The following is a 27585-nucleotide window of genomic DNA, read 5'->3' as shown; positions in this document are numbered from 1 at the left end:
TTGGTTTTTAGAAGCATAGATAATGTATAACACAGTTCTCCTGTCCTTGTATTGGTTGAGGCACTGGTCCAGTGTAGAAATCTGCTGTCTTCCCAGAAGGCAGACTTGCTTGCCTTGCCTCTGCTGTTTTTCCATTTTCAGTGTGGTCCGCCTGTCAGGCAGCCAGCTCAGACTGTCATCATCCATGTCAAGATAAAATCTAGAGCCAGAACCTCTCGTATTGAGAATTGCTTGAGATTATCATGGAAGGTCCCCTGCCATCGGCACCAGTGGAAGTCAGAAATCCTCTATATCAATCACGTTGCAGTGACTGAGTGCAGTGCGTAAGAAACAGCGGAAAAGATAAGATAAACAAATCCAGAGTTCTCTAGGTGAAGAAGGAGTTGGAATTAATATGGGAAGCAAAACATGTGCTTGTGTAAGGCAGAAAATTCAATTGCGTAAGAACTGGAGTACTGAAGGTTTGTGGTGAAATGAGAAGGCAAACAAGTGAATCAAACAGGAGCCATAAGAAAAGACTGTATAATATAAAGGGAAATTCCAAAGTGTTTTATAGGCAAATAAACAGTGAGAGTGTATTTAAGCAAGGAGTGGAGCCAATCAGAGGCTGAAAAGGGGATTTACACATAGAGGCAGAGGCATGGATGAGGTGATAAATGAATTCTTCATACCTGTCTTTATGACATAGAGGATGCTGCCCAAGCCATGATGACACTTTAGGCAACTCTGTCAAGAGAAGTGTTCAAAATTAATTTGGAAGAAACCTTGGATAGATTGTTTGTACTTAGTGTTCACAAGTTGAACCAGGTGAGATATTTCCAAGGATTTTACAGGAAGTGAGGGTCATGGAAGTGAGCAGGGGCACTGGCCATAATCTTTCAGGCTTCCCTGGACTCAGAGCGGGTGCTAGAACATTGAAGAATTTCCAACATTATGACTTTGTTCAAGAACATTTGTAAGGATAATTCCAACAACTACAGTATAGTTAGTTTTCAGTGGTGGGAATTTTTTTTGTAATAATTATTTGGAATATAGTTAGCAGTCATACTGAAAAAAGATGAGTTGATTAGGAGGTGTCAGCAGAGATTTTATAAAGTGAAAGCATATTTAACTTTATATGCTAGAAGTTTTTTGAAGAAGTAACTGGTAGTATCAAAGAAGTTGGTGTGGTATATGTGGATTTCTAAACTCAATAAATTTACAAAGCAAGTAAAGGTCATGCCATAAGAGGGTCTGTAGCAATGTGACACAAAATGGACTGAGTGATGGCAAACAGACACGAATGATAAATGGATCTTTTTTGGGCTGGATGAAGGTTTTGTCTTAGAGTTTCCCAGGACTTAGAAATGAAACCCTTTCTTATCCTAATTCATGTTAATGGTCTGTAGCTTGGTTTACAGGGGACAATTTCAAAATTAGTCTACATGTGACTCCAGACCCACAGCAATGTGGGTGACTCTGAACTGCCCTCTGGACAAATAGAGATGGGCAATAAATGCTGCCTAGCCAGCGATACCCTCATCCCATTAATAAATTTTTTAAAAACTCAGCAAAGAAGGCATAAGGTTAATGTTGACTATGGATTTATAGCAGTGATTTGCCATGATCAATGTAGAGGAAAAGATAGGTAGAAGAGAAATAAAATATCTTTACTGTCAACCTGTTGAAATTTAAATAAATATATTTGAAGGATTACAGGGATAGGGTAGGGCATGGGCCTGGGTGGGATGCTGTTCGGAGGGTTGGTGTGGACTCAAAGGGCTGAATGGACTGCTTCAACACTGTAGGGATTCTATGATTCTGTGATAATAAGCCTTTCCTGACTGAAAAATGTAAGTGGTGAGTTGAAAATATGTAATTTTATCCCTCAGTCACAGATAAAAGCTTGCAAAGAGTCTGGTGAAGATAATTGTACAAAATCAAAGATTGTGGATGTGAGTTTGCTCGCTGAGCTGGAAGGTTAGTTTTCAGACGTTTCATCACCATTCTATGTAACATCATCAGTAAGCCTCCGACGAAGCTTCATCGGGGGCTCACTGATTATGTTACCTAGAATGGTGACGAAACATCTGAAAACGAACCTTCCAGCTCAGTGAGCAAACTCACATCCAGAACCTCAACCTGAGCTACAAATCTTCTCAAAACTCACTATCAAAGATTGTTCTCTCATGTATTTTTTAAACTATATGTAGAATGTATCAGTCAACAGGAAAGTCTTTCATCTGCAAATGTCATAAGCACAATGTTCACTTTGCTCTTCTTCACAGTTACAAAATCAAATAACTTTGGGATGAAAAGTATGTACTCTAATTCTTGAATTAAAGCAGTTAACTGAAAATCAACTAGCCAGAGAGAAGGGTGTGTTGCAACATTCCTGATAACGAGACGTAGATTATTATTAGACGCACTGTTTCTAAACAAATATTTATCCAATACCCTCCTGACTATCAACTGAACCTCCTTCTACCACATTTCCAGGCAGGCATTCCATACCTAACTACTCATGTTTCTTTATCACATCATCCTTGTTTCACCCTTGCATATCTATGCTCTTCCTTTCTTTTCTTTCACAACTTGGAACAGTTTGTCCATACCTAATTTGACCAGCATACTCATGATGTTGAAAACCTCAATCAGATCTCCTCTCAGCCTACTTCTCTACAAGGTCAATAGTCTCAACTTCTTCAATCTATCCTCATAACTGAAGCTTTTCTTTCCTGCAACTATTCTTCTAAATGGCTTCTGCGCTTTCTCCAATGCATTCATATCTTTCCTATAAAGTGGCACCCACAACAGTACACAATACTCCAGCTGAGGTGTCTTGTACAAGGTCAACATGGTCTTGCTCTCTATGCCCGTTTCAATAGAACAGTGAACACTGTATGCTTTATTTACTCCACCTGTCCTGCTACTTTCAATGATTTGCGCACATGCATAACTGTGTCCCACTGTTCTTTCAACCTTTTAGAATTATATCTCCTATTTTGCAGCATCTTTCAATGTTTTTCCAACCAAAGTACATCACCTCACATTTCTCTGCATTGAACCTCATCTGCTACCTATTCACCCATTACAACAACCTGTCAATTTCCTTTTGGTGTTCCACGCCGCCTTCTTCTCTGTTAAGAATTCATCCAAGTTTTAGTGTAATCCAAAAATTTTGCAGTTGTCCCCTGCAAACCAAGATACAGACCATTAAAATACATTAAGCTTACTGCTCTTTCCATCTGTCCTATTGTCTTTCTTGACTTATGTACTCATATACCTAAGCCTGTCTGCTCCTACACACCCTTTAAAGGAGTATCATTTATTTTATGGCATCTCTTCAAGTACTTTTTACAAAAATACCTCACATTTCCTTGCATTTAAGATCACCATGATATTGTTGCTGTCAATTTGAAGCTCCCCTCACAGCTTGTGATTCAGTCAATCTTTGTATTATTTACAAACATTCAAATTGTCCACAAAATTCCGTGATCTTATTCATCAATATAAATTAATGTTCCAATACTGACTTCTGGGAAACTCCTCATCAAATTTTTATCCAGCCTGAAAAATCTCCATGAACCATAACTCTCGGTTTCAAATTACACAACCAATTTTATTTTGACATTATTATTGTTGTCTTTTTTTAACCATGAGCTGTAAGTTTGCACAAGTCAGTTTTGTGACATTGTATTGAATGGCATTTGGAAATTCACATACACCATATCAAAGTATTGCCCTCATCAGTCCTCTGTGTGATCTCTTCCAAGAATTCTTGATTCTCCCTTAAGCCAGTCATGCTGACTTTCCATAATTGACACATTTTTGTCCATCTGAATATTAATTCTATGCCTAATTATTGTTTCTAGATGTTTCTTCACTGATGAATTGAAACTGACTGGTCTGAAATTGCTGAGTTTATCCATGCAAATTTTTTAAATGAAAAGTATACCATGTTTGAAATTCTCCAGTCCTCTGGTGCCACCCAAGAGAAGATGGAAAGATTGTGGTTTATGCTTCAATTTCACTCTCACTTCCTTTGGTATTCTTGGCTGTATCTCATTGAGTCCTACCAACACCTTGTTCAATATCTTTCCTTATCAATTTTGAACCTTTCTGGAGGGTGGATTTTCTTTTCTGTCTCCATGACCTGGGTAATATCTACTTCATTGGCAAAGACTGATACAAATTATTTATTTGAACCATGTCCTTTGCCTCTACTCATTCATAATCTGCTGTATTCCTCCTTTTATCATACTTTCTTCCTGTCATCTGTCATAAGCACACTTGGTCTTCATTATTTTAAATTACATCTCCTTTTGTATCCAGAGAGCGCTGGACTTGTTTGACCTTTGTCTCTTCTTTTAAGGATGATATCTTGAATTTCCCTCAACCATCTCTTCTTTGAATATTGCACATTGTTCAGTTGCTATTCATCCAGCAATCTTTGACTTAGATCTGTGTGGCTTAGCTATGGTCTTGCCTCTTTGAAGTTGGTACCCCCAGCTACTTATCCTTGCTCTGAATTGTTCATTTTCTCTCTCTATCATCATCCTAAGCCTTATGATGCACTTATGTTAATTGATCTCCCATTGATAAATCATATGCTTGGCTTACCTTGCTCCAAAGAGCCAAATCTAGCCATGTCCTTTCTTGTTGGTTGTATGTATTCAGCTAAAGAAAATTCTGCTGAAAACATTTGAAGAATACCTCCGCATCTCTGACTTTAACATTACTTCCATCCCAGTTAATATTGTCAGTTAGGTAATTAAGATCCCCTCATTAAAATTACTCCACAGTGTTTGCATGCATCTCTAATTTCCTGGCAGTTTTTCTCCCATACATAGGTCCCACTAGTAGTCTTTAAACTACACTGAGCAGTGCAAATGTACCCTTTATGCTCCTTAGCTCTGGCAAAACTATTCTCACCTTGAACTATCCGAGATGTTCTCCTTCTCTGGTGTTTGAAATAACTCCTTAACTAAGACTGCTATCCCTCCTTCTTCACTTCCTTTTCAATTTTTCCTGAATGCACTGTAACCAGGAGTGTTTAATATCTCATTCTGCTCTTCCTTCAGCTAGGTTTTTGTTATTGCTACATAATGGTTCGATGTGACAATCTGTGCTTGAAATTTGACAATTTTATTTTCGAGCCTCCATGCATTCTCATGCATGCAGTATAACAGTGACTTAGAATTACTTAATTTCTCCTTTATTCTGATTTCAAGCATGAAACTTAACATTTTCATAAAAAGTGCTATCTAACTCTGCTGACATTTTGTGCAGCATAGTATTACTCTCTCATATTCCAGATAACTAACCTGTTAAAAGATGCTATCATAGACCTCTGACGGAAGTTGGACTTGAAGCTAGGCCTTTTGGTCCAAAGATGAGAAGCTATGACTGTGCCAGAACGGTCTCCCTCTCTCCTATTCTTTCATATTTCCCATAATCCCTTAGAGTTAGTTTAAAGCCTCCCCAGCAGCACGAGCAAAGCTCCCTGCAGGTTACCCAATGTTGGCTTATTTCAGGTACATACTATCCAGTTTGTATGGGTGTGACTGCCCTGCCTCAGAACCAGTCCTAGAGCTCCATTGGTCCATATTCTTCCCACGTATCATCTTTTCAGATATGCATTACTTTGCTTTTTGTTTCTATTTCTGTAGGGGGAGGGGTTTGAAATTAATCTGGATGTGGCTAATTTTGAGGCCTCTGACCTCCAAACAGTATCAGCAGGACTTCCACCGATGCATCTGATGACGTGCCATTTCTGTGTGCAATTTCAGTAGCAATAACTGTGAAGTTTCACACAAACCAGCCCCATCCCTCATTTTAAGAGGTGTAAACACATTTTACGTATAACTTTTATTGCTGGAAATCATTTTCACTTCCCACTTCTCCCCTCAGGCTCTGTCTCAAGAGACAGGCAGCCCATTAGGGATGAAAAATGTGTAGGAAGCTCGTCAATTAAATTAAAATGATTTGGACTTCTCAGTGAACCCATCAGGTGCCAGAAATGAAAATCAACACCATCTGTTCTCAACCCATTTCCCAGCAACTTCCTCTATTTCCTTCTTTAAGTGTGCACCTGAGTGTTAATATTTCTTGATTTACTCAGCCTCAACAGTCGCTTGTCATAACACATTCCACATACTAATAATTCTTTATACTCAGTTTGAGATATGAGGAAAAATGAGGCAGCCAAGATGCAATATCTGATTGCACTACAGGAAAATGGATTGCGATATGACCCAAAGGCTTATGAAGTAATAGATACAATACTAATAAAATAGAAAGTGTAATAAGAGTGCAGTAAATCAATATAGAAGATATGAACTAACCAAAGTGATAAGCATAACATTGTAAAAATATTAAATTAAAAAGGCTGATACCTAATATCAGGCAATATATAATATTGCAAAATAATTGAAATAATTACTGACAATATGGCCCAGAACTTTCCAGTGCGAGGCATCTCAGGACATGCCCAGTTAGTTAGAGTTATTGCTACACTCTTCATTTCATCCTGTTAATGTGCTGACAAGGGAGAGTTGATATTAGCATGGTCAATCTCAAAGGGTTTTTGCGATTTTGGTGAACGACGGGACCAACATCTCCTTAGTTAATGACAATTAAGGACTGAGGCAGAAACAATAAGAACGGAGGAGGGAGAATTTGCTGCAGGAAACTCAGGAAAATCAAAGGGAGCTCAAAGTATAGATGCTATTGAGTCATCGAGTTGCATGCACGGAAACAGGCCCTTGGGTCCAATTTGTCCATGACGGGCAGATATCCTCACCTGACCCAGTCCTATTTACCAGCATTTGGCCCATGTCCATCTAAACTCTTCCTGTTCATGTACGCATTCAGATGCCTTGTAAGTGTAATTGCGCCAGACTCCACCCCTTCTTCTGGCAACTTATTCCACACATTCCAGCATGAAAAAAGCTACCCCTCAGTTTCCTTTTAAATCGTTTCTCTCTCACTGGTTGTTTGCACAAAGTGAATGACAGCATGTTGCAAACAGCGGGTAATTGGTTATTTTCAGGAACGTTCCTTGTACGTCACAAGTTGTGAGCTGATTTGCTCATTACAGTGTGCTTTGTTCATGTGCCATTGTTTGGTTTTACCATGGTTGTAAACTTTGCAACTTTGACTCATTCAATCCTTCACGTTGTCTATAAAATATGACATGTTCTGGTTGTTAACCTGTTATTTGAATGGCGATGCCAACATACATCGTAACTTGTAACAAAAGATTGCAGACAGTGCAACATGAGATGAGAAGCAGGAAAAAACTGGTTAACTGGAAAAAAAAACTGAAATATTCTGAGAGATGAGCTGGTTGATCAGCAAGGAAACTCTGGTTGTCCAGCAGCCACATTTGTTTTAAAATATTGACTGCAGTGCAAATCACAAAGTGATCTCCAATCACAACAACACTCCTGCCCAAATAGGAGTTTAACCTGCATGATTTACAGTGTAAATCAGACACCGCATTGCAATCCTGGAGAGAATGTAATCCTTTTCCAATTTGTATAGGACAGAATGGATCCACTGCACCTGAGAAGTGATGTGTGCATAATTAATGTCATCCTGCGCCATGAAAAAGTTGTAATCCTAACAATGCCACAGGTTTCCTCTGCTTATTTGTCCAGGACAGGGGAGAATGAACTTTACTTCAATCTTATTGGAAAAAGAGCTCCATGATAGGCAACAATGGGTGGAAAACTGAGAGAGAGCGCAAATGTCACTAGCTTCAACCTGGAAAGAAAAAACTTAAAGGGTTGCTACTTATTGACAGCTTGGTTTGCTTGCTCTCCGTATTTTTGGCAAATGTTCGCTTTGCATGCATTAACATCTCACTATAGAATCCCCACAGTGCAGAAGCAGGCTGTTTAGGCCATCACGTCTGCACTGACCATCCAAAGAGCAACCCTAACCTTACTCCCTGTAATGGTGCATTTCCCATGATCAGTTCACCTCACCTGCAAATCTCTGGGAACTGTGGGCAATTTAGTACTGCCAATCCACCTAAACTGCACACCTTTGGCCTGTGGGAGGAAACTGGAACACTCAGAGGAAACTCAAGCCGACACAGGGAGAACGTGCAAACTTCACACAGACAGTCACCCAAGGGTGCAATCAAATCCAGAACCCTGGCACTGTGAGGTAGCAGTGCTAATTACTGAGCTGCCATTCCATCCCTGGACCGACCTATCCCCTCCCTACCTCCCCACCTACACTCTCTCCACCTATCTTCTTTACTCTCCATCTTCGGTCCGCCTCCCCCTCTCTCCCTATTTATTCCAGTTCCCTCTCCCCATCCCCCTCTCTGATGAAGGGTCTAGGCCCGAAACGTCAGCTTTTGTGCTCCTGAGATGCTGCTTGGCCTGCTGTGTTCATCCAGCCTCACATTTTATTATCTTGAAATTTACCTCATGCTCGCGCACACAGAACATAGTTACAATTTTGGTGTTGTAAACATACTCACTGCATTTTAAAACCATTTACGCAATTATAAATGAACATTCCAGTCTGAATACAGGCTTCATTTGGTGCTCAGACTTTTAGTGGCCTTCAGGCTCACTTTAAGGTCTTGTATTTCATTTCCATGACAATGTGACATTGCATATCAGTCACAGTTGAGAAATATTGGCAGTCATTCGGTGTCTTGTGACAAGAGATACCATCCTTTTGATCCAGTTTTTGAAATGTCTCCAAAGGAAACAAAGCTGAGAATTTAGGAGTTGTGACCTAAAATCAGCTAGCCCTGAAGGTGTAACTGGTTAATCCACATTTGGGAGAAAAAATGAACATGTCTGGTGGGAAGAAAAATTAGGCAAGCTTAACATTAATGCATTATTATGTCTCCAAGAACATAGATGTTATAACGATCTCTCAAGTGTATATTCCATACAATATAACAAATTACATAGAACATAGAACATTACAGCACAATACAGACCCTTCGGCCCTCAATGTTGTGCCGACCTGTCATACCGATCTCAAGCCCATCTAACCTACACTATTCCATGTACGTCCATATGCTTATCCAATGACGACTTAAATGTACCTAAAGTTGGCGAATCTACTACCGTTGCAGGCAAAGCGTTCCATTCCCTTACTACTCTCTGAGTAAAGAAACTACCTCTGACATCTGTCCTATATCTTTCACCCCTCAATTTAAAGCTATGCCTCCTCGGGCTCGCCGTCACCATGCTAGGAAAAAGGATCTCCCTATCCACCCTATCTAACCCTCTGATTATTTTATATGTTTCTATTAAGTCACCTCTCAACCTTCTTCTCTCTAACGAAAACAGCCTCAAGTCCCTCAGCCTATCCTCGTAAGACCTTCCCTCCATACCAGGCAACATCCTAGTAAATCACCTCTGCACCCTTTCCAAAACATCCACATCCTTCTTATAATGCAGTGACCAGAACTGTACACAATAATCCAAGTGCAGCCACACCAGAGTTTTGTACAGCTTCACCATAACCTCTTGGTTCCGGAAGTCGATTCCTCTATTAATAAAAGCTAAAACACTGTATGCCTTCGTAACAGCACTGTCAACCTGGGTGGCAACTTTCAAGGATCTGTGTACATGGACACCGAGATCTCTCTGCTCATCTACACTACTCAGAATCTTACCATTAGCCCTGTACTTTGCCTTCCGGTTATTCCTACCAAAATGCATCACCTCACACTTGTCTGCATTAAACTCCATTTGCCACCTCTCAGCCCAGCTCTGCAGCTTATCTATATCTCTCTGCAACCTGTAGCATCCTTCTTCACTATCCACAACTCCACTGACCTTAGTGTCGTCTGAAAATTTACTAACCCATCCTTCTATGCCCTCATCCAGGTCATTTATAAAAATGACAAACAGCAGTGGACCCTACACCAAAACTTGCGGTACACCACTAGTAACTGGTCTCCAGGATGAACATTTCCCATCAACTACCACCCTCTGTCTTCTTTCAGCAAGCCAATTTCCGATCCAAACTGCTACATCTCCCACAATTCCATTCCTCCACATTTTGTACAATAGCCTACTGTGGGGAACCTTATCGAATGTCTTGCTGAAATCCATATACACCACATCAACCGGTTTCCTCTAATCTACCTGTTTGGTCACCTTCTCAAAGAACTCAATAAGGTTTGTGAGGCACGACCTTCCCTTCACAAAACCGTTCTAACTATCCCTAATCAATTTATTCTTTTCTAGATGATTATAAATCCTATCCCTTGTAACCTTTTCCAACACTTTACCAACAACTGAGGTAAGGCTCACTGGTCTATAATTACCATGGTTGCCTCTACTCCCCTTCTTGAACAGGGGAACCACATTTGCTATCCTCCATTCATCTGGCACTATTCCTGTAGACAATGACGAGTTAAAGATCATGCCAAAGGCTCGGCAATCTCCTCCCTGGCTTCCCAGAGGATCTGAGGATAAATCCCATCCGGCCCAGGGGAGTTATCTACCTTCACCCTCCGTAGGATTTCTAATACCTCTTCCTTGTGAACCTCAATCCCACCTAGTCTACTAGCCTGTATCTCAGTATTCTCCTCGACAACATTGTCGTTTTCTATAGTTAATACTGTTGAAAAATTTTCGTTTAGCGCTTCCACTATCTCATCTGACTCCACACACAACTTACCACTACTATCGTTGTTTGGGCCTAATCTTACTTTCATCACTCTTTTATTCCTTAAATGCCTATAGAAATCCTTAGGGTTTACCCTGATCCTATCCGCCCACAACTTCTCATGTCTCCTCCTGGCTCTTCTGAGCTCTCTCTTTAGGTCTTTCCTGGCTAACTCGTAGCCCTCAAGTGCCCTAACTGAGCTTTCACATCTCATCCTAACATCAGCCTTCTTCTTCCTCTTGCCCAGAGGTTCCACCTCCTTCGTAAACCACGGCTCCCGCACTCTACAGCTTCCTCCCTGCCTGACAGGTACATACTTATCTAGGACACACAGGAGCTTTTCCTTGAATAAGCTCCACATTTCTAATGTGCCCATCCCCTGCAGTTTCCTTCCCCATCCTGTGCTCCCTAAATCTTGCCTAATCTCATTGCAATTGCCTTTCCCCCAGCTATAACTCTTACCCAGTGGTATACACCTATCCCTTTCCATCACTAAAGTAAACATAACAGAATTGTGATCGCTATCACCAAAGTGCTCACCTACTTCCAAATCTAACACCTGGCCAGGCTCATTACCCAGTACCAAATCTAATGTGGCTTCGCCCCTCATTGGCCTATCTACATACTGTATCAGGAAGCCCTCCTGTACACACTGGACAAAAACTGACCCATCTATTGTACTCGAACTATAGTGTTCCCAGTCAATATTTGGAAAGTTGAAGTCGCAAATTACAGCTGAAATACATTTGTACATTTGTAGAGATTGAGTTTGAAATTTCCCTTCGCCTAAAATTATGACTCTCAATCTAAATTGCTTCAAAAGGGCAAACATCTTGTCGATATCTGCAAAAGGATGGCAGATTTAAAACAGAGCTAAGGAAGAATTACTTATCTCAAAGGCTCCTGACTCTGTGGAATTCACTACCCCAAAATGTTGTGCACACCAAGGCAGTAAATACACTTAAGGAGGAGATAGACAGGTTTGTAATTAGTAATATGTTAAACGGTCATGGAGAATGGATAGTAAAGTGGATTATAGGCCAAGTTGAGATCAGCAATGATCATATGAAATGGAGGATTAAACCTGAGGGGCTGAATTGCCTTCTCGTACTCTTGGTTCTTAAGTTCTTATGTCCTGCTATGCCCAGATTGTGGGCCAGGACTGAGTTTGGGGCCCAGTCCAGGAGCAGTACTGAGGTCCATGCTTCCTGTTGCTGCCACAGTGTAGGAATTGGCACCATCTGGTTTCTCAGGGAAGGAGAGGAGATTGAAAGCTGCACAGAAAATAATGATTCTTAATGAATTGCAGTGTATGGATATCATGTAGTCACAACTTATTGTTGAGATTCTGAAGCCACTGCATAACACTTAAAGGGAAACTCAAAACTTTTTTTTAGAGTCAAGATGTGAATCTTTTCATTTTCAGCATATTTGCACAAATATTTTGCCACTGCTTCCGCCACTCAGTGGAGTAGGAAATTGCCCAGAGGTTAACACATGTATAGATATTCATGCTCTTGAGGTAAGTGATGATACAGCTCTGATATCAATTGTCATCTTCTGGTACTGTGCTCAGAGACTGGAACCTATACAGCTAAAGGCTGCTGCTTGATAGCCTTCTCATGGACAGTGTATCATTAAAAGCATTAAAAGTTAAACCTTAACTTAGAGGTCAGGTCTGAGCTTGTGTGGAAATCCAAAAAAGCCCTGCTTGGACATGTTACAACATGGTCGGAGCAGTAGACATACCAGTCTAGGAGAAATAAACTTTATCTCAGTAAAATACAAAGAACTATGGAATGAAAATGAAGTAACAAATGCTCAGAAGACTTCCTAAGTACAGGGATTTGGTTTCATGAAAAGGCTGAGACAAGAATTCAGATGGGTGTTGAAGAAGGAGCAGTAAATTGCAGCTTCAGGCCCCAGTACCAACAACATTCTTATCTGGAAAGGCTTGAACGAAACCGCAGCAATTTTGCAGTCAGTCTTAGCAGCCTTTCATGCTTATTTTCATTTTGAAGAAACATGTTATTGAATATAGTCAGTTCAAATGGAAGCCCATGGTCAGTGATCTCAGCATATTCCACTGAAGATTTATATTATCTCCCTAATTCATGTGAAGATGGGTCATTGAGAGTGGAGAGGATATAATTAGGGGAGGCGATGGCCCCATGGTACTATTGCTGAACTGTTAATCCAGCTACCTGGCTAACAATCTGGGGACCTTGGTTTGAATCCTGTCATGGCAGATGGTGGAATTAAGAGTATAATGATGACAATGAACCCATTGTTGATTGTCAGGGGAAAACCTATCTGGTTTACTAACATCCTTCAGTGCAGGGAGCTGCCATCCTTACCTCGTCTGGACTACATGTGACTCCAGATACACAGCAATGTGGTTGACTCTGAACTGCCCTCTGGGCAGTTAGGATGGACAATAAGTGTTGACTAGCCACAGACATCCTCACACTGCTAACGAATAATGAAGATTGTTTTAATTCTCCCCTGTGATTTATTGCAAACACAGTATTGTGAAGTTGGGTAGAGTGTTCAGGAATTGGACGACAGGAAGTTAGAATTTCTTGGTAAAAATAAATGTGGGGAAAGGAATGCCATGGTCCCTTTAAGAGTTTATGCTTTGTGCTTAGAAATTTATAAATGCAGGTGCACAGAGTATGCCTGAATGGACATACTTTGTATTGAGCAACCAAGCGGCATTTTTTCCAAGACAGCAAGCTTGAATTTGGCCAATTAATTTAAATGAAGCACCTAAACACAGAAAACCAATTGAATTTAAATCTGATGGTGTTGACAACCTGAAACCAATCTTATTATAAGAATTTGAATGTGTCATTACAGGCATTTGGAAAATCGGAGAGACCCAACTGCCATCTGTCAGAGTTAGCACCATTCAGCTCTCAGAGAAAGCCCATCCAGTTAGTCAAAGGTATCACGTTACTTTAACTCAAAGTTCTCATTGAAGAAATTATAGAGATAAAACATCCCTGACAGCAGAATTAATGGAAGAAAGGTGCTTGTGAAGAGATCAGCAACAACAGAATATTCCAGACGACAGTGTGTGCGAAATTGAAGAGATTAAGTTACAACTTATTGCTTACTTTTAATTGGGTTTATGTTAGTGAGACTTGTCTATATTTAAACAGTATTCCAGAAGAACTTAGACCAGTTAGGAAGTAGCTAGTAGTCAATGGAGAGGAATTACTGGTTTGTTCGTAATTTTGTTAACTTGTTCATTGTTGGGTTAAATAAATAAATTCTTATTACTTGTGAAGTGGAGATCAGGGATTTTATTTCTTTTAACCACTATTTTAAAGAGTATGAGGGGAAAGACAAGCTTCTCTGGGTGTTTTGGGGGTAATTATGTGAGGAGAACCCCTACTTCTGTCATTACAGATTGGTTTTGTGTTTTAATTTAATTATCGAAAGGATTTGGCTATTTCTGTGTCATAACACACATCAAGGGCTGACATTCAAACAGGTGAATCAGTATACAGGACAATAAAGGGGCACCAGTTTAGGAATGGAATGAGGAGGAATTACTTCCCTCAAAAAGATGTGAGTCTTTGGAACTCCTTGCCATGGAGAGCTTTAGGGGTAGAGTCTTTGTGTATATTTAAGGCTGAGTTGGATGCTTGATCAGCAGTGCCGTCAAGGGTTGGAGAAGGAAGGTGAATATGAGGAATGTCAGATCAGACATGATCCTATCGAATGTCTGAGCAGGCTTGAGGGTCCAAACGGTTTACTCCTGTTCCTATTTCTGATGGTGTTAGGATATTATAGACAAGTTCAATGCAAAGTGCGATAACAGAAGGTCATTCACTGCAAGCCCACAGCTTGATATGAACATTGCCAATGCACTGAGCCAAGGTATATCTAACAAAATCCAACCAAAAATGCAGAAAAGGCAAGAATAACCATTATGTTGTGCCTGAGTTGTGGTGTAATGAAGCATCACAAATCAAGGAATAGTTCAGCAATGTTCAATGCCATCACTGTGGAGGATTTGCCACCTCCAGCATCTTTGTTATTTAAGATTATCTTTTTCAAGGTGAACTAAACTTCCAGAATGAAGGAGAATCTAAAAGCAATTAACAAGAAGAAGACATAATGTTGTACACTTTCTTGCTGAATTGGATATCTTTTGTCGTGCAACAAAAGCTGTTTATGAGGACTAGATTCATTGCTCAGCAACTGTAAAGGTCAAAATGTTCAATGTTAAGCTTTTTCTTGTTTCAGAAATGACAATTAACATGCTACCTGTTAATTGAGAATAGCTTCGCACTGTGTGCCTTCAACCATCAAATCATAAGTCCCAACGTCTCAATGTTTTCATTTAAAAGTGGCGTTGAAGTGCCAATTACGCACAATGGTAAACTCACTCAGAAACCTATTTAAATCATGCAAAATCCAAACAAACCCTTGTTGAGTTTGCAAGCTTAGAGCTACTAGAGACCACCAGATGTTTTAACTAGGTGAAAGGTAATTCATGCCAAGGTTATGATTACATATGATTTTGTAATGAATTGCCTCGCTTTTTCCAGGAAACTGAGCTTTCATCTAAAGAAGAATGAATAACAACTTATGAAGACTTTTCCACTGCTTTTTCTACTGACTTAAGTTATGTGCCATACAGGCTTGATTATGTTTTGAGGCAAACTTTCTCAACTTTTTCAAGAATTTAATCAGCATTTTGATCATTTGCCAATGGCATTGGAAGAAGATGAGCACATTTCTTCCGGTCAGATTTGTAGCCAGTAGACAAATCTGATAACACACTACCACCAGACACAATTTCATCATTTTAGGAAGAAGGTCCTGTAGCACTTGTCTCTTAAGTCTGTCTTACAATGCAATAAAATCCTTCTTATCTTCTTCTGGATCAGAATGAACAGAATTCCCCATTTACTCTTATGATGATGCCAGTTTGTGTGACCAATAGTATCAAGGAATAAGCACAACACTGTTTCTACTAAGGATGTTTTGGAGTCTTCAATGCTTTCAGTTTTGCATGGTAATCACAATGTTTCTTTTTTATTTGGCAGGATGCAGGCTGCTTCTGATGAAATTTAACAAGAATACAGGGAACAGAAAATTCTGCACATATAGGAATGTTCAACAATACAGATCCACGAGAATAATATTTTCCCTTTATACAAGAGCCCACAAATATCTTTGTCTTTGTTTAGCATTCAAGAGACGCTGTCAGATATGGTAGCAGTCAATACTGAAGTCCTCCAACTCCACATTTTGTCCAATATATTCTGTGACAGTTTCAGGTGTAGTCTTGACAATTCTGACTGAAAATGCTCCAGTGAAGTCAACAATCTCTGGAGAGATTTTTGTTTGTTCTTTGCAGTTTTTGTATAAACCTTTTGAAGATATGAATCTACACTCTGCATTTTTGCTAGTATGTCATTCTTGACTTTTTCCCAATATAGAGAATACAGCACAATAACTTCCAACTGTCATTGTACTGCTATAGTAGCTGAATGTTGATACTCCTCAGCTCTTCACAGTAGTACAACTTCACCATTTAGTCGTCTTTCATCACCAGATCATCTCTACAACAGAAACTATTGTGGAAGAGATAAAACTATTTACTGACCAGCAACAAAGAAGTTGTACTGTCCTGTTCAGCACTGTTTGATAAAACTGAAAAAATAAGAACTCATATGAAATTTTAGAGCACAGCCCAGTCTATCATGCACACTCACCTTCCATCCATTAACTCCATCTATCCTTTCCACTGCCTCAGGAAAGCAACAAGCATAATCAAAGACCCATCTCAACTTATGCTATTTTCCACCCTCTTCCATTTGGCAGAAGATATAGAAGTTTGAATACATGTATGAACAGATTCAAGAACAGCTTCTTCTTTGCTGTTATGAGACTTTTGAACGGATCTATCAAGTATTTATGTTGATTTCTCTCTCTCTCCCTGCACCTTCTCTGCAGCTGTAACATTGTATTCTGCCTTCTGTTCCTTTACCCTGATATACTCTGTCTGGGGCTATCTGTCCGTAGAGCTCGCAAACCAATGCTTTTCACTGTATCCCGGTACTGTTAAAACAATAAATCAAATCAAATCAAATCAAATTATTGTAGTGACGCTGCAGAAACTGTAGACTAAATAAGGGCTGTGGCTGGAGTGGGGTGAGTGGACATATAGGGTAAGATTATTTGGGTCAAGATGGACTAAAAGCACAAACAATTGCAGATACACAGAATGGATGAAGCCATACAATGGATAGAGTCTTATTTATAAGTAACCCAAGGAGAAACTTAGACTAGTAACAACTCCAGAGACCAACCATCATGAAGAAGTGAGGGAACCCCTAGCTCGAGATGCATACAAATCTGGCCAGCTAAGGATTCACCCTGGTAATGACTTTTGAGTTTGTTGTGGGTTCAGGGAATCCAGAGAGAAGCAGTTGAGATATCTCAGTATTATATTATGGTAGTGTATTAACCAGTAATCGCTACTAAATTTGTACTTGTTAAAGATCTCTGAGTGCCTTCATTGTTCTCTATCCACCAAATATTGTCTTTCAGAGATGGGCAACAGCCTCCACCTGTCTTCATCCTGATGCGGCAGCCCGGTGGCCAATGGTCTGCTCATTGTTCTCAGCTTTGGGATATTGTCAGTAATCCCTATTCATTTCATTTAACTGCTGAACATAGGGTTCCATGAAACCCTTCAGGCTGCTATCCTTTCTCCTCAACCATTTCACATGACTAGATAAGAGACAATCATGTCACACTCACAGAACTTGAATCTATGATCAATCTGCTTGTGAAGGAGATGGTGCTACTGTAAATGCATTCAGCCATTGGTGAATACTTCTGGTTCAGCTGACAATGTAAGGTGAAGAGTTTAAATTGATAACTTTGGTAAATAAGAAGATAAAGTGGCTCAGTATTGCTGGGGATAGAAGAGATAGAGGGAGGTTTCTTGAAAAAAAACTGTCATGTAGGTTTGAGATGAGATAATGGGAACTGCAGATGCTGGAGAATCCAAGATAATAAAGTGTGAAGCTGGATGAACACAGCAGGCCAAGCAGCATCTCAAGAGCACAAAAGCTGACGTTTCAGGTCTAGGCCCGAAACATCAGCTTTTGTGCTCCTGAGATGCTGCTTGGCCTGCTGTGTTCATCCCGCTTCACACTTTATTATCATGTAGGTTTGATCTTGGTAAACGTGCTTGTATTCTCGTAGGAGTTTGGAAGCCAGCACATCACAGAAAATGCTGCCCTGTAGTCTTACTGTCAGTTTACATTCTATGTTTATCACCGGTAACCTAGAGGTCTGGCCTGAACTTATACGAAGATCCAAAGAACTTACATTAACACTGACTGCTACTATGTACCTGAAGACTTACATAAAAATATTGGAAAACTGTTTGACACATCAATGGACATTTTGTGTTTAGTATGCCATATGTTATTCAGCATAACTGCCCGTCTTCAAGGAATCCAATGGAAAGCTTAAGAATCAACCTTGAGGATTGCTGTAAAGATATTTATGTTGTCTAAGCCTTTCATGTTGAATTCACAAGAAAAATAGACAAGAATATTGATTCAGGATAAAAACCAATAGCTCTGTTAAATGTAGTGAAGCATTGCAGAATTCACCAATTAATGACTGACATGTAACTGCTAGGTTTCATTTTCCATAGAATCCATACAATGTAGAAGGAACAGGCCATTCAGCCCATCAAGTTTGCACTCACCCTCCAAAGATCATCCAACCCATACCCACCCCTACCTTATCCCTGTAACCCTGCATTTCCCATGGCAAACACACCTAACATACACATCACTGGTTATTATAGGAAATTTAGCATGGACAATCCATCTAACCTGCACATCTTTGAACTGTGGGAGGAATTCAGGGCACCCAAAGGAAACCCATGCAGACATGAGGAGAATGTGTAAACTCTACACAGATAGTTATCCGAGAATAGAATTGAACCTAGGGTCCCAGCACTGTGAGGCAGTGGTGCTAATCATTTTAAAGCTGGCAAGTTCACTCTGATTGGTCAGGATATTTCCCTGGAAAATAAACCAATGAATGATTGCTACTTATTTAGTTGTGTTGAGCACTGAACTATGTATTATGTATTAACTTATGTAGCTTCCAATATACTGAAGCACACAATACTACAAATCTGACTGACATTTTTAAATTGCAGTATTTAGGACTGTCAGTTGAGCTCACAATGCAACACTCTTGTGTACACTGGCAGCTACATATATTAGTACACAGGCGCTGTGTCCTTTGCAGACAGAAAGAACATGTACAATTATTCTGTTTGATTCCACTCAACAAAATAGGTGATAGACAGTTTCTGGTTCAGTTTTCAGGCCACTGCCCCGGCCAGTTTCAACCTGGGTGGTTTAAGATTTGAACATTCTGGCAGTTTAGTGCCAATCATCATGAACTGATGTTGCCTCCATGGTAACACCTTTAACAATCCGAGTCTACTTGCCAACTAATCTGCTCTCATGCAGTATAAATAATGGTTTTCTCCTGAAATAAATAATCTCGTAAATTGGCCTGATGAGCGCAAGGCAAAAGCTTTGATGAGTCATTGAATCCCTACAGCATGGAAGCAGGCTATTTGGCATACACCAATCCTCCAAAGATCATCCTACCCCGGCCAGCATCTGACCCTACCCCTATAACTTCACATTCCCCATTGCCAATCCACCTAACTTGCACATCTTTGGATTGTAAGAGGGAACACATGCAGACACAGGGAAATTGTGCAAACTCCACACAGACAGTCACCTGAGCTGGAATCAAACCTGGGTCCTTAGCACTCTGAGACCACTGTGCCACATTGTCATTTTCCGACAATAATAAAATATTTTTATTTCAGCGAAAAGAATGATATGGTCAATAATGCAGCATTTCTTGGATAAAGTAGGAAGAGCTTGCATTTATAGAGTGTCTGTCAAGTACTCAGGATGTTCCAAAGCACTTCACAGCCCATTAAGCACTTTTGAAGTACGCAGACATGTCAAAATAGTCTTGAAAAAGGTCTTGTTTCAAAATATTTGTGTGCTCAATGCTCAACTCTCTAAGTGATTACCATATGCTTCTCTTGGAAGATGAAGCTCAGATTGTGATCTAATGAACATGCATCTTTAAAAAAAAGGGGCTTTACTTCAGACTCACCATAAAAGCTAGCACTTCGACCGAGGTAATAAAATGTGAGGCTGGATGAACACAGCAGGCCAAGCAGCATCTCAGGAGCACAAAAGCTGACATTTCGGGCCCAGACCCTTCATCAGAGAGGGGGATGGGGAGAGGGAACTGGAATAAATAGGGAGAGAGGGGGAGGCGGACCGAAGATGGAGAGTAAAGAAGATAGGTGGAGAGAGTATAGGTGGGGAGGTAGGGAGGGGATAGGTCAGTCCAGGGAAGACGGACAGGTCAAGGAGGTGGGATGAGGTTAGTAGGTAGCTGGGGGTGCGGCTTGGGGTGGGAGGAAGGGATGGGTGAAAAGAAGAAGCGGTTAGGGAGGCAGAGACAGGTTGGACTGGTTTTGGGATGCAGTGGGTGGGGGGGAAGAGCTGGGCTGGTTGTGTGATGCAGTGGGGGGAGGGGACGAACTAGACTGGTTTAGGGATGCAGTAGGGGAAGGGGAGATTTTGAAACTGGTGAAGTCCACATTGATACCATATGGCTGCAGGGTTCCCAGGCGGAAGATGAGTTGCTGTTCCTGCAACCTTCGGGTGGCATCATTGTGGCAGTGCAGGAGGCCCATGATGGACATGTCATCTAGAGAATGGGAGGGGGAGTGGAAATGGTTTGCGACTGGGAGGTGCAGTTGTTTGTTGCGAACTGAGCGGAGGTGTTCTGCAAAGCGGTCCCCAAGCCTCCGCTTGGTTTCCCCTATGTAGAGGAAGCCGCACCGGGTACAGTGGATGCAGTATACCACATTGGCAGATGTGCAGGTGAACCTCTGCTTAATGTGGAATGTCATCTTGGGGCGTGGGATAGGGGTGAGGGAGGAGGTGTGGGGACAAGTGTAGCGTTTCCTGCGGTTGCAGCGGAAGGTGCCGGGTGTGGTGGGGTTGGAGGGCAGTGTGGAGCGAACAAGCGAGTCACGGAGAGAGTGGTCTCTCCGGAAAGCAGACAGGGGAGGGGATGGAAAAATGTCTTGGGTGATGGGGTCGGATTGTAAATGGCGGAAGTGTCGGAGGATGATGCGTTGTATCTGGAGGTTGGTAGGGTGGTGTGTGAGAACGAGGGGGATCCTCTTGGGGCGGTTGTGGCGGGGTCGGGGTGTGAGGGATGTGTTGCGGGAAATACGGCAGACGCGGTCAAGGGCGTTCTCGATCACTGTGGGGGAAAAGTTGTGGTCCTTAAAGAACTTGGACATCTGGGATGTGCGGGAGTGGAAAGTCTTATCGTGGGAGCAGATGCGGCGGAGGCGGAGGAATTGGGAATAGGGGATGGAATTTTTGCAGGAGGGTGGGTGGGAGGAGGTGTATTCTAGGTAGCTGTGGGAGTTGGTGGGCTTGAAATGGACATCAGTTACAAGATGGTTGCCTGAGATGGAGACTGAGAGGTCCAGGAAGGTGAGGGATGTGCTGGAGATGGCCCAGGTGAACTGAAGGTTGGGGTGGAAGGTGTTGGTGAAGTGGATGAACTGTTCGAGCTCCTCTGGGGAGCAAGAGGCGGCGCCGATACAGTCATCAATGTACCGGAGGAAGAGGTGGGGTTTGGGGCCTGTGTAGGTGCGGACGAGGGACTGTTCCACATAACCTACAAAGAGGCAGGCATAGCTGGGGCCCATGCGGGTGCCCATGGCCACCCCCTTAGTCTGTAGGAAGTGGGAGGAGTCAAAAGAGAAGTTGTTGAGTGTGAGGACGAGTTCAGCTATGTGGATGAGAGTGTCAGTGGAGGGGGACTGGCCGGGCCTGCGGGACAGGAAGAAGCGGAGGGCCTTGAGGCCATCTCCATGCGGAATGCAGGTGTACAGGTACTGGACGTCCATGGTGAATATGAGGTGTTGGGGGCCACAGAATTGGAAGTCCTGGAGGAGGTGGAGGGCGTGGGTGGTGTCACGGACGTAGGTGGGGAGTTCCTGGACCAAAGGGGAGAAAATGGAGTCCAGATAGGTGGAGATGATGACTCGATCATGACCCCACACCCGAGCACCAAACCATCATCTCCAACACCATTCATGATCTCATCACCTCAGGGGACCTCCCACCCACAGCCTCCAACCTCATTGTTCCCCAATCCCGCATGGCCCGTTTCTATCTCCTTCCCAAAATCCACAAACCTGCCTGCCCTGGTCGACCCATCGTCGCAGCCTGCTCCTGCCCCACCAAACTCATCTCCACCTATCTAGACTCCATTTTCTCCCCTTTGGTCCAGGAACTCCCCACCTACGTCTGTGACACTACCCATGCCCTCCACCTCCTCCAGGACTTCCAATTCCCTGGCCCCCAACACCTCATATTCACCATGGACGTCCAGTCCCTGTACAGCTGCATTCCGCATGGACATGGCCTCTAGGCCTTCCGCTTCTTCCTGTCCCACAGGCCCAACCAGTCCCCCTCCACCGACACTCTCATCCGCCTAGCTGAACTCATCCTCACTCTCAACAACTTCTCTTTTGACTCCTCCCACTTCCTACAGACTAAGGAGGTGGCCATGGGCACCCGCATGGGCCCCAGCTATGCCTGCCTCTTTGTAGGTTATGTGGAACAGTCCCTCTTCTGCACCTACACAGGCCCCAAACCCCACCTCTTCCTCCGGTACATTGATGACTGTATCGGCGCCGCCTCTTGCTCCCCAGAGGAGCTCGAACAGTTCATCCACTTCACCAACACCTTCCACCCCAACCTTCAGTTCACCTGGGCCATCTCCAGCACATCCCTCACCTTCCTGGACCTCTCAGTCTCCATCTCAGGCAACCATCTTGTAACTGATGTCCATTTCAAGCCCACCGACTCCCACAGCTACCTAGAATACACCTCCTCCCACCCACCCTCCTGCAAAAATTCCATCCCCTATTCCCAATTCCTCCGCCTCCGCCGCATCTGCTCCCACGATAAGACATTCCACTCCCGCACATCCCAGATGTCCAAGTTCTTTAAGGACCGCAACTTTCCCCCCACAGTGATCGAGAACGCCCTTGACCGCGTCTCCCGTATTTCCCGCAACACATCCCTCACATCCCGTCCCCGCCACAACCGCCCCAAGAGGATCCCCCTCATTCTCACACACCACCCTACCAACCTTCGGATACAACGCATCATCCTCCGACACTTCCGCCATTTACAATCCGACCCCACCACCCAAGACATTTTTCCATCCCCTCCCCTGTCTGCTTTCCGGAGAGACCACTCTCTCCGTGACTCCCTTGTTCGCTCCACACTGCCCTCCAACCCCACCACACCCGGCACCTTCCCCTGCAACCGCAGGAAATGCTACACTTGTCCCCACACCTCCTCCCTCACCCCTATCCCAGGCCCCAAGATGACATTCCACATTAAGCAGAGGTTCACCTGCACATCTGCCAATGTGGTATACTGCATCCACTGTACCCGGTGCGGCTTCCTCTACATAGGTGAAACCAAGCGGAGGCTTGGGGACCGCTTTGCAGAACACCTCCGCTCAGTTCGCAACAAACAAATGCACCTCCCAGTCTCAAACCATTTCCACTCCCCCTCCCATTCTCTGGATGACATGTCCATCATGGGCCTCCTGCACTGCCACAATGACGCCACCCGAAGGTTGCAGGAACAGCAACTCATATTCCGCCTGGGAACCCTGCAGCCATATGGTATCAATGTGGACTTCACCAGTTTCAAAATCTCCCCTTCCCCTACTGCATCCCTAAACCAGCCCAGTTCGTCCCCTCCCCCCACTGCACCACACAACCAGCCCAGCTCTTCCCCCCCACCCACTGCATCCCAAAACCAGTCCAACCTGTCTCTGCCTCTCTAACCGGTTCTTCCTCTCACCCATCCCTCCCTCCCACCCCAAGCCGCACCCCCAGCTACCTGCTAACCTCATCCCACCTCCTTGACCTGTCCGTCTTCCCTGGACTGACCTATCCCCTCCCTACCTCCCCACCTATACTCTCTCCACCTATCTTCTTTACTCTCCATCTTCGGTCCGCCTCCCCCTCTCTCCCTATTTATTCCAGTTCCCACTCCCCATCCCCCTCTCTGATGAAGGGTCTGGGCCCGAAACGTCAGCTTTTGTGCTCCTGAGATGCTGCTTGGCCTGCTGTGTTCATCCAGCCTCACAGTTTATTATCTTGGAATTCTCCAGCATCTGCAGTTCCCATTATCTCTGACACTTCGACCGAGGTTTTGGTTATCTTCCCAACCTCTCAAGGTATGTTTTTGTGATAAATTTCAGTTGATGATACACTTGTGAAATGCCTATGGGCATTGTGACGTGTTGTTGTGATGTCTGTAGTAGAGTAGAAAGAATTTAGCAACATCTGTGCAGCCAGTCCAGGGAATTGCAGTTAGCTCTTATGCCTGGAGGACTGGGACATTTGGTAGGTTGAGGCCTATCTTCATTCTTTGATCTGAATTTTTAAAAAATGACTCAGCCTTGCTTGCAAATTGGGAAAAGAAATAGCTAGCATTTAATGATTAACTTGAGATGTTGAGATATGTAATTCAAAATTAATTAATGCATTTTGAGAAAGCTAACTTTATAACAATGAATCATTTTTATGTAACATTTTTATCATATTGAAATGGGATCAGGCACCTCACAGAAGCCTTCTAAAATATAGTACACAGTCAAATAAGGAGATATTGAGTTAAAGACCAAAACTTTGATCACTGCAGCAGGTTCAAAAGAAACTATTTTAAAGGATAAAAACTCAGTAGAGAGCTGTGAGAAGAGAATTTTATTGCTTGGGATCTAGGCAATCAAGGACATGGCTACCAATCTTGGGGCCTTTATAAATGGAAACACATCAGAACTTTTTGGATTAAAACAAGAAAAGTAGAAAGGATGAGAATATATACATTGAATTTGCGTGCTATGTGCTTATTATTTCGCATTGTTGATGATCTCATCATGCCATTTGGCACTTTGCTACCAAATAACAATTATATTTTGAGATAAAATCAGTGTTGAAATGTAGGAATACTGGGAAAGACTTATTCATGTGTTCTGTCTGTACTATTAGAATGGACATAATATTGATAACCCGATTCATTTATTCAAAATTTTTGAATGATAAAAGCCATCACAGGATGTAGGAAGTGTCCAGAGAGTTCAGTGTACCAAACAAAGTTACTCAAATGTAAAGCGATTTTAATGCAATTGAATTATCCCCTTATTGAATGATAGTCCTTGAAAATGTCCACAAAGAGACATACAGTGGTCCATGAATTTTGAAATTCACCAGCTCACAGTTCAGAGGCAGGGACCACCACCAACCATTCTCTCTGCAGCAAGTTGGCTTCCACTTCAGTTATTGTGACATAAATGCCCACAATTCCTTTTGCTTTGCTGAATTCAATTTGCCATTGAAATCTCAGGGGATTTTAATATTCTTCAGTGAACAAAATCACGTAATACTATTTCATGAAGTACAGGACACTTCTTTCCAGTGTCCTGGTAAGCATTTATCCCTCAACTTACACTGTGGGTAAATATCTCTATTCACTAATGGGATGGATTTGCTGCTGGCCAGCGCAGTATTTTGTTATGGATCAGACCAAACTCACTGACAATATATGAAGAAGATAGTTTAGACCTTAACGTTTTCTTATCTTAAAGAGAACAGCCAGGCATTGCATTCCAAATGCAATTCAATTTGTCAAACTACCTGTTTTAAAGTAAAACACATTTTACTTGTACACCATAGTTAAAATACAACAAAAGAAAGAAAAAGAGAGATTCTCAGATTCTCCAGCATCTGCAGTCCCTGCTATCTCTAAAAGAAAAAAGAAATTGGAATCATGTGATTCTTTTGAAAAACTTAACAGAATAATAGATTATTTAACTACCATTAATAACTGTTCCAAAATAGTAACATCCCATAAGCAAACCCCTGGCAATTGCAAATACAGTAAAATAATTTGTCTCACATGCAATTCTATCTGCAGAAAGAGAACCCCAGCTTTTAGCTGTAAGAGAGAGTGAGAGGCAAAACAGCTTCAACATCCAGCTTCAAGACCCCAGTAACGACTGCTACTGAAAAACTAAAAGTTCTGGTTCTGTGGAAGCTTGATTACACCCATTCAGGCTGCTTATTATGTTCCAACTTAAAAGAAAAAACACAAAAACCTCAAAGTTATTTACTTTAATATTTTCAAATAGATAGCTGGGCACGTCTGTCTAAAACTTCTTTTTTAAAAAAGGACAAAATACATTTTTTAAAGCCATAATATCATCACAATGTGAGTTTGCTCGCTGAGCTGGAAGGTTAGTTTTCAGACGTTTCGTCACCATTCTAGTTAGCATCATCAGTGAGCCTCCGACGAAACGCTGGTGTTATGTCCCGCTTTCTATTTATCTGGTTAGGTTTCCTTGGGTTGGTGATGCCATTTCCTGTTATTTTCTCAGGGGATGGTAGATTGGCTCCAAATCAATGTGTTTGTTGATGGAGTTCCAGTTGGAATGCCATGCTTCTAGGAATTCTGGTGCATGTCTCTGTTTGGCATGTCCTAGGATGGATGTGTTGTCCCAATCAAAGTGGTGTCCTTCCTCATCTGTATGTAAGGATACTAGTGATAGTGGGTCATGTCGTTTTGTGGCTAGTTGATGTTCATGTATGCTGGTGGCTAGCTTTCTGCCTGTTTGTCCAATGTAGTATCAGAGATAATGGGAACTGCAGATGCTGGAGAATTCCAAGATAATAAAATGTGAGGCTGGATGAACACAGCAGGCCAAGCAGCATCTCAGGAGCACAAAAGCTGACGTTTCGGGCCTAGACCCTTCATCAGAGAGGGGGATGGGGGGAGGGAACTGGAATAAATAGGGAGAGAGGGGGAGGCGGACCGAAGATGGAGAGTAAAGAAGATAGGTGGAGAGGGTGTAGGTGGGGAGGTAGGAAGGGGATAGGTCAGTCCAGGGAAGACGGACAGGTCAAGGAGGTGGGATGAGGTTAGTAGGTAGCTGGGGGTGCGGCTTGGGGTGGGAGGAAGGGATGGGTGAGAGGAAGAACCGGTTAGGGAGGCAGAGACAGGTTGGACTGGTTTTGGGATGCAGTGGGTGGGGGGGAAGAGCTGGGCTGGTTGTGTGGTGCAGTGGGGGGAGGGGATGAACTGGGCTGGTTTGGGGATGCAGTGGGGGAAGGGGAGATTTTGAAACTGGTGAAGTCCACATTGATACCATATGGCTGCAGGGTTCCCAGGCGGAATATGAGTTGCTGTTCCTGCAACCTTCGGGTGGCATCATTGTGGCAGTGCAGGAGGCCCATGATGGACATGTCATCAAGAGAATGGGAGGGGGAGTGGAAATGGTTTGCGACTGGGAGGTGCAGTTGTTTGTTACGAACTGAGCGGAGGTGTTCTGCAAAGCGGTCCCCAAGCCTCCGCTTGGTTTCCCCAATGTAGAGGAAGCCGCACCGGGTACAGTGGATGCAGTATACCACATTGGCAGATGTGCAGGTGAACCTCTGCTTAATGTGGAATGTCATCTTGGGGCCTGGGATGGGGGTGAGGGAGGAGGTGTGGGGACAAGTGTAGCATTTCCTGCGGTTGCAGGGGAAGGTGCCGGGTATGGTGGGGTTGGAGGGCAGTGTGGAGCGAACAAGGGAGTCACGGAGAGAGTGGTCTCTCTGGAAAGCAGACAGGGGAGGGGATGGAAAAATGTCTTGGGTGGTGGGGTCGGATTGTAAATGGCGGAAGTGTCGGAGGATAATGCGTTGTATCCGGAGGTTGGTAGGGTGGTGTGTGAGAACGAGGGGGATCCTCTTGGGGC

The sequence above is a fragment of the Stegostoma tigrinum genome, chromosome 5 (assembly GCF_030684315.1).
Source record: "Stegostoma tigrinum isolate sSteTig4 chromosome 5, sSteTig4.hap1, whole genome shotgun sequence".
In the NCBI taxonomy this organism is placed as follows: Eukaryota; Metazoa; Chordata; class Chondrichthyes; order Orectolobiformes; family Stegostomatidae; genus Stegostoma; species Stegostoma tigrinum.
The sequence above is the reverse complement of the archived record's forward strand: the minus strand, read 5'-3'. Positions refer to the sequence as shown.